The 15,934-nt window shown below is 32.1% G+C and overlaps 1 long non-coding RNA gene across 1 annotated transcript; it reads right to left on the reverse strand.

Annotated features, from left to right (window-relative positions):
• Positions 1-1,089: 1,089 nt before the first annotated feature.
• LOC111399437 lies at positions 1,090-2,823 on the reverse strand. Its single transcript, XR_002703654.1, has 2 exons — positions 2,727-2,823; positions 1,090-2,427 (listed from the first exon to the last, which is right to left on the reverse strand). It is a non-coding gene; the product is annotated as an uncharacterized LOC111399437 (long non-coding RNA).
• Positions 2,824-15,934: the final 13,111 nt, after the last annotated feature.

The following is a 15,934-nucleotide window of genomic DNA, read 5'->3' on the forward strand; positions in this document are numbered from 1 at the left end:
CCATTTTATTATTATTATTATTAACTGTACATGTATATATCTTTTAATAAAATTTTCTCAAATAGAAGTTTCATATTTTTTTAATTTTCTTAAATTTAGAATTGTCCGAAATATTGTCTTTCGTCTTATCGATTTGAATAACGTACAATTAAAAGGCTTTCAGATGAGGAGGGGGGTTACAGATGGACCGCTTAAATCCCAAACTCTTTTTAGACAGTTTAGGTCTTTTTGACAAAACCTTTCAATTTTGCAATTATGCAATTCAACAAAATTCTAACAATAAATCGAACGTGAAATCTCTTAAAGCATGAATTTTCAAATTGGTACATTTTAAAATATTGCCAAAGGCTAAAGCTAAACACATAAAAATTTATCACATATGAAATTTGAACCATAAAATTTTCTTTTTTTTACTATTCACGTGAACAGTAAATTTAATTGTTCACGTTTTTTTTTTCAAAACCTTTTTTTAAATATTTTTACTGTTCACGCGAACTATTCTGAATATTTTTTTTCAAAAAAAAATCTACAGAAAAATCAAACCGTACTCTGATACCAAGCTGTAACGCCCCAAATTTTCATAACACCAGAGCGTTATCAAAAATTCATTTTTTCTTTAATTTGGCATAGCAAAAGATCAAAATAAAATTCTTTAATAAATAATAACTGCGGCATTCATATATTTAAGGTAAACATAGCAATCGTATAAAAAAAATAACAATAAATATGTCTTAAAATAAGTCAACAAATAATTATGAAAGCAGAAAAACTTAATAAAAAGTTTATTCTTTGTTCCTACGATCCTCTTGATAGCCCGCATCACGGCCCTACCACAAATCCAATCGACCCTACCCAGTTGGTCGTAAAGCTCTCATGCTTTTACCTTTTGGAAACGAGTCTCTATGTTTTTCCTAATCACACAGCTTTCACATACATCAATAACATGCTTTATCATAGGCAAACCATGCACCAAATTACGTTTAGACAAGAAGTCCTAACTTGTAAAATTTAGATGTCCGGACCTATGATGCCACAACCAGTTGTCATCTTTTAATAAGGTTGAAAGTGCTTTCTTTTCATCATCAAGAGTGAGACGAAACAAATTATTCTTAGCCATAGGAACTCTGAACTACATGTTCTTCTTTGTCTTGTCTAAAAACAAGAGAAATCTTTGAAGAGAAATAAGTAACCTTCTTTTAAAATTTGTCCAACACTTAGCAGATTTAAATCCAGGCCAGGGGCATAGAGAACATATCTAATATAGCTGGTTTCACAAGAATAAATCTTTACAATATCATTTCCTTGTGCTTCATAAATCATTCCATCACCCATTTTTACTCTATTCTTTGCTGACCTGTCCAAACTGATGAAAGCCTCCAAGTTTGCTGTCATGTGTTGGCTACACCCACTATCCATATACCAAACATTTGAATCACAAAGTAGAGGTAGCATAGCATGCAAGAAACAAACTTTCACATTCTTCTTTGTTTTCTTGCTCAACAAAATTTGCTTGCTTTTCTTTCAAATTACAAAACTTTTCTATATGGGCATACTTGTTACAATAATAACATTGGAACTTACGATTGTTAGCATCACCTTTATTGCTGGTTGTATTATGATACTGGTTACGGTCCATTACCCGAGCACCTCCTCTGTAGCCTTGTCCACCTCTTTTTCCTTGAAACGAATAGCCTTCACGACTGATGTTGCTTCTGCGTTCTTGTAATTTGTCATTGTCTTTGGACAAGTGCAATTGGGTGTGGAATGCCTTCTCAACATTTCTTTCTTCATAACTTCTCTGTCTATCTTCATGAGATTGTAGAGAACCAGCAACTCATCAATCGTGAGCACTGTTAGATCCTTAGATTCTTCTATGGCGTCCGTTGTAGACTCATATTTTCTTGGTAAGCTCCTCAAAATTTTCTCAACAACCTTTTGATCAGATAGTTCTTCACCATATTACCTAATTTTATTCACTACTTCCATCAAATTGTTAAAGTAGTCATCTATAGAATCTGTATCTTTCATGAAGGAGCTTTCAAATTTCCTATGAAGTGTCTGCAGTTTGACATTATCCACCTTAGCAGTTCCTTGGTCGCCATTCTTGAGTGCATCCCATGCTTCCTTTGATTTTGTTGCCGCTGAAACTAGAGGGAAGATTGTCTCATCCACTGCTTGTTGGATGAAAAAGAGAGCTTTGGCATCTCTCTTTCGAACATCTTTTAAAGATTCAGTTGGCACACCTTCTTCTACATATCCTCTCTATATCAATTCCTATAGAGCTTGGGAGATGAACAAAGTCTTCATATTTGTGCTCCAGACATCATATTCAATGCCTTTAAAAAATAGAATTGTAGGCAAGTTTAATCCCAGCACTGTTGTTTGCCATTAAATAATAACTTGGATCTTCTCAAGCTAGAGACCAAGCTGTGATGCCAGATGTTAAAAAAGACAGAGTATGAAATAGCAAGAAAACCAGAAATTACTCTAAGAGGAATTAAATCAAATGACTGGAAGGTACAAAAATGTAGGAAGTTTTTGTGCACAGTTTTTATTTAGCTGAGAACCTTTATATACACAAAGGAAAGCAACTACTTCCAATTTTTAAGGAAACACAAAACCAACACTAAAAGATACTCCTAAAGTGAAGCATAAAACAAGGCACAAAGTTACAACCATTGACTCTTTCAAACATAAAATGAAAAACATGACTAATTATGACTTACACTAATTTATTTTTGCATTATAGTAACAACTCCTTCATCGCCACACCGACTATAAATTTATGAATTCGGGTTGTCGCTCGGATTCTCATTTCTATGTAGCAGCTGTAAGGATTTTTAATTAAAGATGGGCTTGTATGTGTGAATAATTGTGTGTTAAATTATAGGCTATCGAATTCGGTTGAGCCCGATTAAAGTGATCTAATAAGGTTTCGATTTTGGGCTTTAATGTATCCAATTAAAGTATGGGTTTACATATGTGTAGAGACCGGGCCCAAGTCCTAATTCTATGATGGGCCGAATTAGGTCAAAGGGCATCCTCATATAAATAGGTTATGGTCCCCAGATCACACGCAACGAAACGAATTATTCATTCTCTACTGCATCCCATCACAGAGAGGAAAAGGAGACTGCGTGTAGATTTGGAAGATCATACCGCGAAATCCATATTGCATTAACCATGTCAGATTCAGGTATGCTTCCGCTTTAATTATTATATTTCTTGATGATTTAACATGAAAGATCCGGTATTTAAAGAATTAAATTATCCAACAGCAGCTCGAACCTGAAGTACGATCATAGCATGACTCCAGAAATAGTAAAGCTCCACCAAAAACTTCATTATCTCTGACTCCCAAAAAAATTGGGAAAAACACTATAGAAAATGAGATTTACTAAAGAAGAAGAGTGATAGGCCGACAGCGGAGGAGCAATGAGGGCTGCAGTGATGGCTAAGTTTTTGGTGTTGCTGACAATGAGGAGGAATTGGTGGTGTGAGGATTTTGTTGAAGAGGTTTCATGTAAGAATGCGTGAATGGAATATGATGTCACGCGTGAATAGTTTTGTTTTGTTTTGTTTTTTCTGTAAATTAATTTTTTTAATTAAAGTAAAGAGTAAATTTTGTGACAATAAATGAACGTTGTAAAAGGTAAAATTTTAGTAACAGAATTTGAAGGTTGTTATAGAACATGATTTTAACAACGGTCAACAAACATTGTAAAAAATGAAACTTTTCATAACATTCAACGAACGTTGTAAAGACTGAATATTTCTCAATAGTCAATAAAAGTTGCAAAATGCCTATATATTACAACGTTGCAACAGTCAATGAATGTTGCAAACATGGAACTTTTCGGAACAATCGATGAACGTTACAAAAGGTGACATTTAACATCATGCATTTAAAAGTGTTGCCATTTTTTTTTTAATTTTTTTTAACATTGACAACGTACACTTATTAGAATGTTGTGATAGATCCTTTAAAAAACACTCAATTAATAAGCCCCTCTTTGGCTCCCATTAAATTATATTCTATTACATTCTAATTTTTTCCCTTATTTTCAACCACACAATCTTCTATAAAATAAGATTATATGTAAATCAAAAACTTTTTCTTCTTTTTCAATCACTCATTTTAAAAAAAAAACACTATTACACTCATTTTCATTACCGAAAAATGGGGGCCAAACGGGGGTTAAATGTTGCCTTTTGAATGTTGTAAAAAGCCATTTTTATTGTATGTGCAGCTAGTTATGGAATTTGGAGCCAAACATAGATCATGTAAATGATCTTCCAAGCTATTTAGAGAAGCTTTATCTTTTCTTGTCCTAAGTGAAGTTCATTCCATCAAAATGATCGAGCTTCACCAAATCTTGATTCTTAAATTTGATAGTAGCTATTGTAGTTTCATTCTCCATTGAAAAACATTGTTTAGTTTATTGAAAACAAATAAGAGATGAAGAAGAAATGAGAAACCATAATGAAGAAAAACCAGAAAAAAGGATCAAGACTTCAACAGCACTGTCCTAAAGAAACATTCGCCACTTTTACCACATTGCACTATCAAATACTTTGAGAAATAAACAAACCTTTATAGGTTAACTCCCAACTAGATTAACGCCGAGTTGGTCGAGGTCATAGGTCGTGAATGCAAGGCATAGGCCTCAAAGGCTTGCAGGTCGGGGGTCAGGAGCCCGTGACCTTTACCTCACCACAAGTCGCGGGCAATGGTCTTGCCTTTTATAGTGTAAGTTCGCCTCGGTCCTTGAAGTTTGTTCTACTGTTTTTCCATTCATTATTTCACGGGTTTTCCACTATAGATTGCATCTAAAACATCCTAGCTAGTCTTGTCGTTATAATGTGAACAAATTACAACATGCTGTGTTTAAGCCCTTGTTTGGCTCCCCATTTTTTGGAAATGAAAATGCGTGGAATATTGTTTTTTTTAAAAATGAGTGGTTGAAAAAGAATGAAAAGTTTTGATTTACGTATAATATTATTTTATGGAAGATTGTATGGTTAAAAATAGGAGAGAGAAAAATAGAATGTAATAGAATGAAAATTAATGAAGGCCAAACGGGGCTAAAAGTACTTTTTTTGGAAAATGAGCTCACACTGTATCAATGAATGCCATTTTATTTTTGGTTGGGAGGGGATTAAATTATGTTTCAATAGGGATTTAGATGACAATGGATATTAATTATGTTGCTATGAAGAATCAAGAACTTCTTCATTCGGCCATCATTTATTTAGAGTTTTGCTAGAATTGAGACGTGACGCTCATAGAAAAATTGCGAGGATTTAAATTTGAGTATGTTTATTAACATTTCATAGTTTTATTTTCATAATTAAATTTAACTGTGCTTCAGAAATAATCTCTCTATCTGTATTTTAGTAAATAATAATACGAAAATTTTCATTTAGAGAGGGAAAAAATGTTAATTTTATTTCCATTTTGAGTAATTTTTTTCCTACTTAAATGTTATTTTGCAGTATGTTCCTTAATGTACTTTTTATTTTTAAACTTTTTCATTTTAGCGTTCTCTTGTGAAGTTGGATATATATATATTTTAAATTGTTTATTCCTTCATGGATTACAATTCACCTTACATTTGAGAGATCTAATGGATCTTCTAGCACAAAGTTCTTTCTTCTTCAATTTTATTATTATTATTATTATTTTTGCATAAAGACATTGTATTTATATAATAGAAGTAAATCATTCACGGCATTTAGGCCCTATTTTTTTCCCATTAATTTGAAGAAATGTATTATGAAATAGTGATTGATGGGGAATGTGTAATTAAAGAAACTGAAAAGTTTTTTATTTGTATATAATATTAATAAAGAATGTGTATAAATGAATACTGTAAAAAGCTAATGAAAAAGAATATAAAGTAAAGGGCGACAAATGTTTTACAAATATATTATTATTTCTTTATCTACAACCACGTTTTACTTACAAAAGTGATGGTTTTAGATTTGCATTGAACCTTTAAATAAAATGTCAATCAGAATTGCTGTACTTGCTTAGGACGAAATATCATATTGAATAATTCTACTTTCACAGGCCTTGCTTTTATAGGCCTTTTACAGGCCACTCAATGCGAGACACACCTCATTAAAAAATGACCTCCAAAATACCTAATCTCCCCCTTTGTGAGTAATCTGTAAGGTAACTATAAGAGCTCACCCTATACGTCAAGCGCAGTTGTATCATGTAACGGTACTATTACAATTTTAAAACTAAACGATTTTCTGTTGTTTACTTTTCAGAAAATCATACATGTATTTTCAATAAGAAATCTTGGGAACTTGTTAACATCCACTTTTCTTTAGACTTATAATGCATATATGTATATACACAAAAGCACGCATTATACATATTGTAGAAAGTAAACATAGAACAATAGAAACTGATTAGCCTCTCTTCATTCTATCTCAAAAGTCTCTGCAAAACCATAAGGTGTATCTTTCATTTCCCTCATTTTAAATTTTGCTATTATCAATAATTTATTCTACCACTAAATCATTTTTCTGATCAGCATGTTCATTATAATATTTTCTAAATAAAATTGTATTAATTTTCTCTTTAAACATATAGTACGGATGGTAAAGCTTATCTAAATCTTGCTTATTATACATATATAGAGTTGTATTGCAGAGATTATTCTGTATTGTAGGGATTTCTATTATGTCGTTCATTTATTGTATTCTTATGTTGTAAAAGGAAAATGAACAACTATCAACTAATAAGAGAAATGTCACCTGGAAGTTATGAATGGACTGCCAAAGTGACTGTCTCTAGAAATTTCCAGCAAATACTTCATAAAAAAGTCCAATGAAATTATGGAAACTTGTTACTTATAGACTCTGAGGTCAGTTTTTATTTAGTTTATACATTTTAACGGAAACATATAGTTCTTTTTAAAATATTGTAGAAATGTAAAATGATCAGTAATTTTATTTTCTTCAATATTTGAATAACTAACATCTCATGCATTAAATTTTTTTTAATCAAATTTTTTAGAAACAGGAATTAACAGTCGTTTATAATATCATTGTATACCAAGATAGTCTAGTTTTGGGTAAGATATACTTGATATCCAACGTATTTGTGAAAATCGGGAGCTTAAAATATCGAGCTAAGTCTAAACAAACACAATGCACTATTTCTAGGAAAGTAAGGGTTCAGGAGATTGAGGAAGATTACAGTTCAATGTTACGATGGACATTTTGTTTCATTGATTTTTAGGAACTGCATAAATATATGGACACGAATACATAAGTAATCTCGTACACTATAAATTTTTACTTTTCTGTCTTGGTGAACTAAATACACAAAATCTAACTCATACACGAAGAATTAACTTATTATGTAAAATAGTACTTCAGTAAGTATTATTGGAATTGTTCTTCATCTGCGACCATAGAGAGTATTCAGACATACCATGGGACTCAATGTTGCGTGTAGGATTTGTTTCCATTGAGAAATCTTGTTTACATAATTCCCGTAAATGTGAATATACATTTCTATTATTTCCTTTTTTTAAGATTCAATTGTATTAGCAATTCTTTAGACAATAGGACCGATATAAAAAAGTTGTAAAAATCAAGGAGTCAATTGAATTGTTTTATAGATGAAATAGGTAACTTAGGGTTCGAGTTAGGAATAAAGAGGAAAGAATTGTAGGATTTATGCCAATCTATCGCCCATCTGATGCTAGAGTGGAAAAAAAGAAACACAACCGTCCGCTTGTCGCCCAACTCTCATCGAGTGACAAATTGATCACTAGTCTCGCACTCGAACGACGGTGTTATGTGTGAAATCCTAGTTCGCATTTTTTCAAAAGTTTTAACTGGCTCATGTAACCTAAATATCTTCTACTATATTTACTCAAGTCCTAACACATTTTTTGGTATGATTGTTCATTATGTTACTTTGTCATATCATATTTCTTAAATTCAAGAACACATTCATAACTTGAGATTGATCATTTGATTCTTGAGTTCATTCAATCACAACTTTGGGAAAAAAACATCAAATTTACATAATTCAAAACACCCACGTCCCATACACATAGATGAAGGTACTTGTTTAAGAGCTTTGGGAGGTTGTTGAAGACTGAGGGAGGTTGGACCAAAATCATAAGAAAAATACAATAATAAGGTGTTCTTAGTGATCTACAGGCGATAGACAATTCTAGAAGATCGGGAGCAAGTGTGAGTGAAGCATGTTCCAACGGGTCTTGAAGATTGCAGAAATTAGATCAGTGAGTCTAGTGGATTTTCTAGACTAATCATACTAAAGTTCTTATTGTCTATAGTGGAGATTAATGGCTTGGTCACGGAGTTTTTACCCAGTAAGTTTCTCCGTGAACAATTCTTGTGTTCTTTAATGTTTACATACTAGGAATTGTGGTAATTCAACATAGGATAAATTGACTAAATATCTAGAACAATTAATAAGTGACTTGTTACTATTAGTTGATAATTTTAATTACGGTGTTTTCAACTATTCAACCCCAAGTGATTTTAGGGTCGAACTAATAACTTTCAAGTGATATTAGAGCTTTTCAATTGGTATCAGAGCCTAAATTCGATTCCTGACCTTAGTTTTTCTAGATGAATAGTTCATTATTTGTCTCGCCATATTTTGATGGCAGTAACTAAGCGTATTAGAAAGTTAGAACGAGAGCCTTCATAAAATCAATAGATGATTGTAATTGGTTGAGCGTAGTGAATGGTTGGACGACTCCTTCTAGCACTGTTAATGGTGTCATCACACTCACTCCTATTGTTAATTGGTCGAAATCTAATTCAGATAAGTGCAATTGGAATAGTAAGCCTACATGCTTTATTTATAGAAGTGTCTCCTGAAGAATTTAGGTGAGTATCGACGTATGAGGTTGCTAAAGAGGTTAGAGATATTTTACAAATTACACATGAGGAAACTAAGGCAGTTAAGTACTCCAAGTTACAGATGTTAGCCTCTAAATTTGAAGAGATTAGGATGAAAAAGAATAAGACATTCGACGACGTCTGTGTGAGCTTAACTGACATAGTCAATTCTAGGTTCAACCTAGGAGAGAGAATTATTGAGCCTAAGATTGTCAGAAAAATCCTTAAATTCTTACCTGAGAGATTTAGGCCTAAAATACAGTTATAGAGGAGAGTAAGAATATAGATGCTATTAAGGTTGAAGAGTTGAATCTCTCCAGACTTATGAACTAACATTAGCTAAACTCACAAAAGATGAGTCTTTGGCCTTGAACATTGTTAAGGATAATTGTAATGAGTCTTCTGATTCAGGTCACCTAATGATGAGGAAAGAAGCCTTAAAAGTGACATAGAAGTGCTCCCAGTGAGTTTAGAAAGAGAGTGATCACAATGCTGCTAGTACTTCCAAGACCAATTTTGTCCCTGCCACTGACTGGCTTAAGTACTTTCCTAACCTTGAGCCCAAGAATAAGGGAATCGTAGGACAAAGGACTATTAGACAGCATAGGACCTACAAACTTATGAATTGAAATCAGTGACCACATAACCTTGATCCTAGGTTTATCCCTCCTTGTTTCAATTGTGGTGAGTTAGGACATATAAGGTCCATGTGCCATAAATTCCTAACAGAAATAGAAATCAAAACTTCAATAGAAATAAAAATCAGGATTTTGATAGCCAGATTGACTTAATCACTAATCAGGTAAGTCAATTGAGCGAGTTAATGACACAGTTGACTAAGATTAATTTTTCATTAAGCAAATTTAGGTGAAGAAAAGTAATTTGAAAAATCTTGAAATCAATCACGGTGCTCTTAAAGGTAAGAGCTTTTGTATACCTACCTGATTAGGTATTTCTAAGCATACTTATGCTTATTCACCGTAATTCATTCATTATTATATGCATCTCACTTTTGTATTTGCTTTATAGATAGTAGGTTCATGTATGTGCATCTTCACCAGGTTTGCATTGGCACATACTTCTTCTTTTTTTTTTTTTGTGTGGGTTGAATATTTTTTATTTTTTTAATTTTATGTGATTGGAGCACTTATTTAAAAAAAGGAAAAAAGTTTTTTTTTTTAAACTACGGCACGATATATGATATACCTGAACTTGTGTATTGTGACCAAATATAGGTTTAATATTTGTTTCTAATCAAAGAGTCAAATTCCTTTGCTTCTTTTCTTTTCTTTCTTAAGTCTTCTAAGTTACAATTACTCACTCAGATCCTAGTTTGAATTCTTTGAGGTTAAAACTTAGTTGAGATGGAATTTGTTCTTTGAAGCATTTGGCCAAAAGCATTGAGTGGAAAAAGGCAAAAGTGGTAAGACTAATAGAGTGAAAAAGCCAAATTTGAGTAATACATGAGCATATACATGTGAGACAAATATTACTTTAGAGTTTGGATGTCTAATAGAGAGGATTCTACTTGAAGCCAGAATAATAATCAAGTCAACATGTCAAATAAGGTGATACGATGATTCGAGACGTTGTTTGAAGATGTGAGAGACATGTTGGATAGGTAAGAGGTATGGATGGAGAAACAAGACCCATTGCTTGCTAATTTAAATAGAGATCAATCTAGAGGAGTTCCCAATGCAAGGAGGTAAGATAGGTGGGAGCCTAGGATGGAGATTAGTGGTAAATATGAAGTGGGTAGTGACATTGATAAGGATGCAATAGTGGAGGCCAAGTTAGGAAGAATGGAAGATAGAAGAGTTATGTATGAAAGGAGGAGTAGATCTTGTTGGAGATGGAGTTCATAGAAATATGGACAATATCAAAATGACAATTCTTTCATTCAAAGGCATGTGATCCAGAAGCATACATAGAGTGAGAGAAGAAGATAGAGTTGATATTTGATTGCCACAACTACTTGAATGATAAGAAGGTAAATATTACGATATTTGAGTTTACTGATTATGCTATTACTTGGCTGGATCAAGTAGTGTCATCTTAGATGAGGAATTGTAAGTGTCTATTAACACATGAGAAGAATTGAAGGCCATCATGAGAAAGAAGTTCGTGCCTAATTATTACTATATGGAGCTCCATAAAAATTTGTAAAGCCTCTACCAAGATTCTAAGAGTGTACATGATTATCATAAAGAGATGGAGATTGCTATGATTAGAGCAAATGTTGAGGAGAATCAGGAGGCCACCACTGCTTGAAATTTAAATGGTTTGAATAGGGAGATAACTAATGCAGTAGAACAACATTATGTGGCATTAGAGGATATGCTACATTTAGCTATGAAAGTGGAGCAACAGTTGAAGAGGAAGAGAGGAACTAGATACCCATTAGGTTCTATCCTTTCTTGAAAATCGAAGTGGGATGACAGTGGAGGTGATGGACTATTTCGAGTAGCAAGAGGAAAGGAGGAAGTTGCTAGCAAAGCTACACCTAATGTTCCAACCTTCTAGAAATCAGGATATCAAATGCTTTAGGTGCTTGGGATCGGGATACATTACTTTTAATGTCTAAACAAAATAGCAATGATCTTGCATGATAATGGATAAGTAGTAAGTGATACTGATGGAGATGAGATGCCTGAATTAGAGGGTGCTAGTGACGACGATGGAGTAGAGCACTCGGTAGTGGAGGAAGCACTTGTAGTGGTGCGTGCTCTCAATACACAAATCAAGGTGGGTGATGAGGAGTAGCAACGGGAGAACATCTTTTATACTAGATGCCATGTCAAAAATAAATTATGTAGTTTGATTATTGATGTGGATAGTTGTACTAATATTGCTAGTACTACACTTGTTGAGAAATTAGGACGGACTATGATAAAACATTCTAAGCCTTATAAATTGCAGTGGTTAGATGAATATGGAGACATTAGGGAAAGTAGGCAAGTTTTGGTGAATTTTTCGATTGAGAAGTATAGAGATGATGTGATGTATGATGTTGTTCCTATCTATGCTCGGCACATTTTGTTGGATATGCCATGACAATATGATAGGAAGGTGAAGCATGATGAATTCAAGAATATGTACGACTTTGTAAAAGATGAGACAGCTGTTACTCTTGTACCCTTAACACCACAACAGGTTTACGAGGACTAATAGAAATTGAGAGGTGGGGAAGAAACAAAAGGCAATGAGAAGCAAAAGGAGAGTACGAGAGAAGATAATGATGTGGTTAATTGTAAGAAAAAAATGCAGAGCCACAAGAGAGAAAAGCAAGACAATTCTCTGAAAGGAGAGAAAAATCCAAAGTGAGTCTTTATGCAAAAAATTAATGAGATTGAGAGTGCATTTGTGAGAACTAACAAACCCCTCCCTAGTTAGATGAATGTGGCCTCTCCAAACATTTTATCCAACATTTCTCATTTTGGAATTGGGTTTCCAAACATAAATCTCACTTGAATAGTGCCTGGTCTTGGTTTATAACTTACTGGTGGTTAGTTCTCTTGTGTGCTTCTTAAAAGAATAATCTAACCAAGAAGAAGTTTATTTTAAAAAAAAAATATCACTTTTAAAAAAAAAAATTGTCATTTTTAATTTATAGGTTATTGTGTTCTTAAAATGAAGTTATGTTCTATATTTAGTTAATATAGGAGCTTAATCACAAAATGACAACATATAGAAGAAAATCAACCATTCCCCGATCTATTTTAAGATTTAGATTAGTTTCACGTTTTTGGGGTATTTGTCACTCCTCTCTCTCTCTCTCTCTCTCAACTTATTGGATGTTAAGTTCCTTAAATGAAGTTTTGTTCTATCTTTAGTTAATTGAAGTGAGACACAATCACAAAGATACAACATGTAAAAATAAAATAAAATCATAACCCCCATGTCTATTATAGGGTTTTGATTGGCGTTCCTCACTTTTTATAATGTTTGTCATTTTTTTTTTGAATTTTTTAAATTTTTGTCACTTTTTTCACTTTATTGAATTTCTATCACTTTCAACTCATAGAGCATTGTGTTCCTAAAATGAAGTGAAACATGTAGAAAAAAATCAACCACCTGTGGATATATTCTAAGGCTTTGATTTGTGTTTAATTAAAAAAGTGACACTTAACTTTTCATAATATTTTTCACTTTCAAAACACTTTTCATATGATTTTTCAAAAGACTCAGTAATTTTAAGGATATGTTGTAAATTCCCCTTCTAGCAAACCAATGGTTAGCCCATAAGACCAATGAACCTATTCTACACGTTTAATTGAAACTCTTCACAATATTAATGCTTCATCCCATTTTGTTCCTACAAAAACAACACTAATGTAACTTTTTATACGTACACATTGTGATTCCAATTTTTATTTTCTTCACTTCATTTCCTATTGAAATCTTTACCTTGCTCGTTTCTATTCACTGTACGCAATATCATTTTAATTTTCCTTTGTTGCCTGTAATTTTTTCTTTTCAATTGTTTCCACCGTTTCTTTACCCTATAGTGCCATATCACCTTTACTCTACAAGGAAAATATATATAAAAAAAAGGTCAATTTAAAAATTGGAATCTCAATCTTTTTAATTCAAACAAGTTATTCCTCATCCTTTCCTCTATATTTTTTGTATTTTTTAAGCTTGCTTATATTTTCACTATTTATAAGAGAATGGTATTTACTAAATTCACCTCTCTAAAGACATTTGTGATTGACGGGATGTTGAGCACACATCACATCTTTCATTACAGTCCAAAATTCATTTGGATTATATTTCGGAGTAAAAACATGGACTCATGTAGACCCAAGTGTCCTTTGCCTATGAAAATGTGCACTATCTGCACCTAAATAGAAAGACCCTATAAAACTTTACTGTTCTCTTTGATTAGGTTTGGGCTAGTCAACAATTGACGAAATGCATTAGAATAATATCTTCCTCCTCTTTTTAAACAACAAATGTTTTTAAAAATAAATAAACATTTTCAATAAAATTAATCATTGACATGAAATTCAAAATATTACATTCGATTTAAACTGCGCTTCCTAACTACCTATTTACAGTGAGTTATTTAATTATAATTAACAATTTTAAATTCTTTCATGTTAAAAAATTGCTTTTACTAATCCAACATCTTAACTTGCCACTGATTGAGATAAAAAAAAAAAAGCCCAATATTAATTTAAAAACCGCTCCACTAAATGACTGAAATTGTACTCCATGATTGCAAATTTACTTCAATAATTAAGAATTCAATCCATATCATTCCATTACCCAATTAAATTGGTAACAAGTTCCATTAATTCAGTTTTTATTTTATCCTTACACCTTTCAGTTTCCCATTAATCCAAAATCAATATTCTCGAACAGTAGAAACATTTTTAATGTTGATTCACTCATGCGTGAGAATATCTATTTACAACTAGAAACCATCCAATGAATATCTCATGCAAATTCTACAATACTTGAAGAGTTATAATTTAATAAATATTTTCAAGAAGTCAAAAATTTATCGACTTAGTATTTCAAAGAGCAACCCAAATAGAAAATATCTGTAAACAAAAATTATAAATAACTCAAGATGCCTAATTGGGAAAATCTAAGAAAGGCCAAGAAGTAATGAGAAGGAAGTAAAGAATGACTTAAAGCTGCATACATATTTTATTTCTGTACTTGCATTTACTTTAATAAAGAAGTATTTATACCTTCCCCCATTATATTGTAATTACTTTATGCTTCTTGTCAAATTGTATGGTATAAGCATTTAAAAATCCAGTCTATAAATAGAGTGCATGAACTAGAGGAACCGCACACTTCTCTCAACTAACTATAATATCTCATCTTGCTCATTCCAATGGAGTCCTCCCAATCTTAAGTTAAACGCTCTAATTTTCCCAAGAATTTTATTTTCGGTGCTGCAACATCGGCATATCAGGTGTGTAACTAACTAGTTTATATTTTCATATACCGTATCAAGCAATAATGAAAAAAGAATGGACAAGATTTTAATTTTTTTTACTTTATTATCACTGTCCTTTATTATTACATACACCTTATCAAACATACCACTAACATTTGGAAAAAAATGAAGATTTTCTAATACCATTATCAGAATGCAGGATTACATATCTAAGGGCTTTGTGATGGACCAACCAACTCCTTCATTACACCTATATGTGATAGTCAAAGTATTTCTTTGTCATATTAGTTTACCTAAATTTTGTCATTCTATTCATTGTGATAGATCCCACCTAAATAGAGGCCAAAGGTTCTAATTTTCCAAGGAGTATATCTTTGATGCTATAACATCGGCTTATCAAGTGTATTGCTGGTATATTTTAGAATTGGACATGAAAATGGACAATTCTGTAGCCTATAATTATTACTTCGTTAACACTGTCCAATATATTATATACCTTATCGAACATTCTATTACCATTGAGAAGAATGAAGATTTGGTATAACCATCTTTAGAATGAACTAATACATATGTTAGAAGGTCCATTAACATGTAATTTAATTTTCCTGTTTTCTTCTTGAATTTTGGATATACAATTTACTTTATGGGATTTACGTTTAATTGCTGCAGGTCAAAGGAGCTCGGAATGCAGATGGTAAAGGCAATAGTAAGTAATTGGAATCATATGAATCTCTCTCTCTCTCCTCTAGTTTGTTAATTAGTATGTGTTTGTACTAATACAGATGCAAACATAACTTTAAATTGAATAAATATAAAAATATTAACCAATATTATGAGCTTAGGGTACTCCTTAAAAGAAGTTCGATAATTTGAGATGAAAATCTCTATTCTTAATATTTTATCAAGTTACCATCTCATGAATGCATGTTAAGCAAATAATGCCAAAATAGTTATATATAAAGCATTAATCAATATATAATGGCTTATGCTACTCCTTTTAACAAAATTAATACGTTAAGATGAAATTCAAAATACCAATAATTTATAAATACACTAGAAAGTGTACTTTTTTTTTTTTTTTTTTTTTTGTTAAAAGAAAATTTTTTTTTTTGC

The sequence above is a fragment of the Olea europaea genome, chromosome 9, assembly GCF_002742605.1.
Source record: "Olea europaea var. sylvestris chromosome 9, O_europaea_v1, whole genome shotgun sequence".
In the NCBI taxonomy this organism is placed as follows: Eukaryota; Viridiplantae; Streptophyta; class Magnoliopsida; order Lamiales; family Oleaceae; genus Olea; species Olea europaea.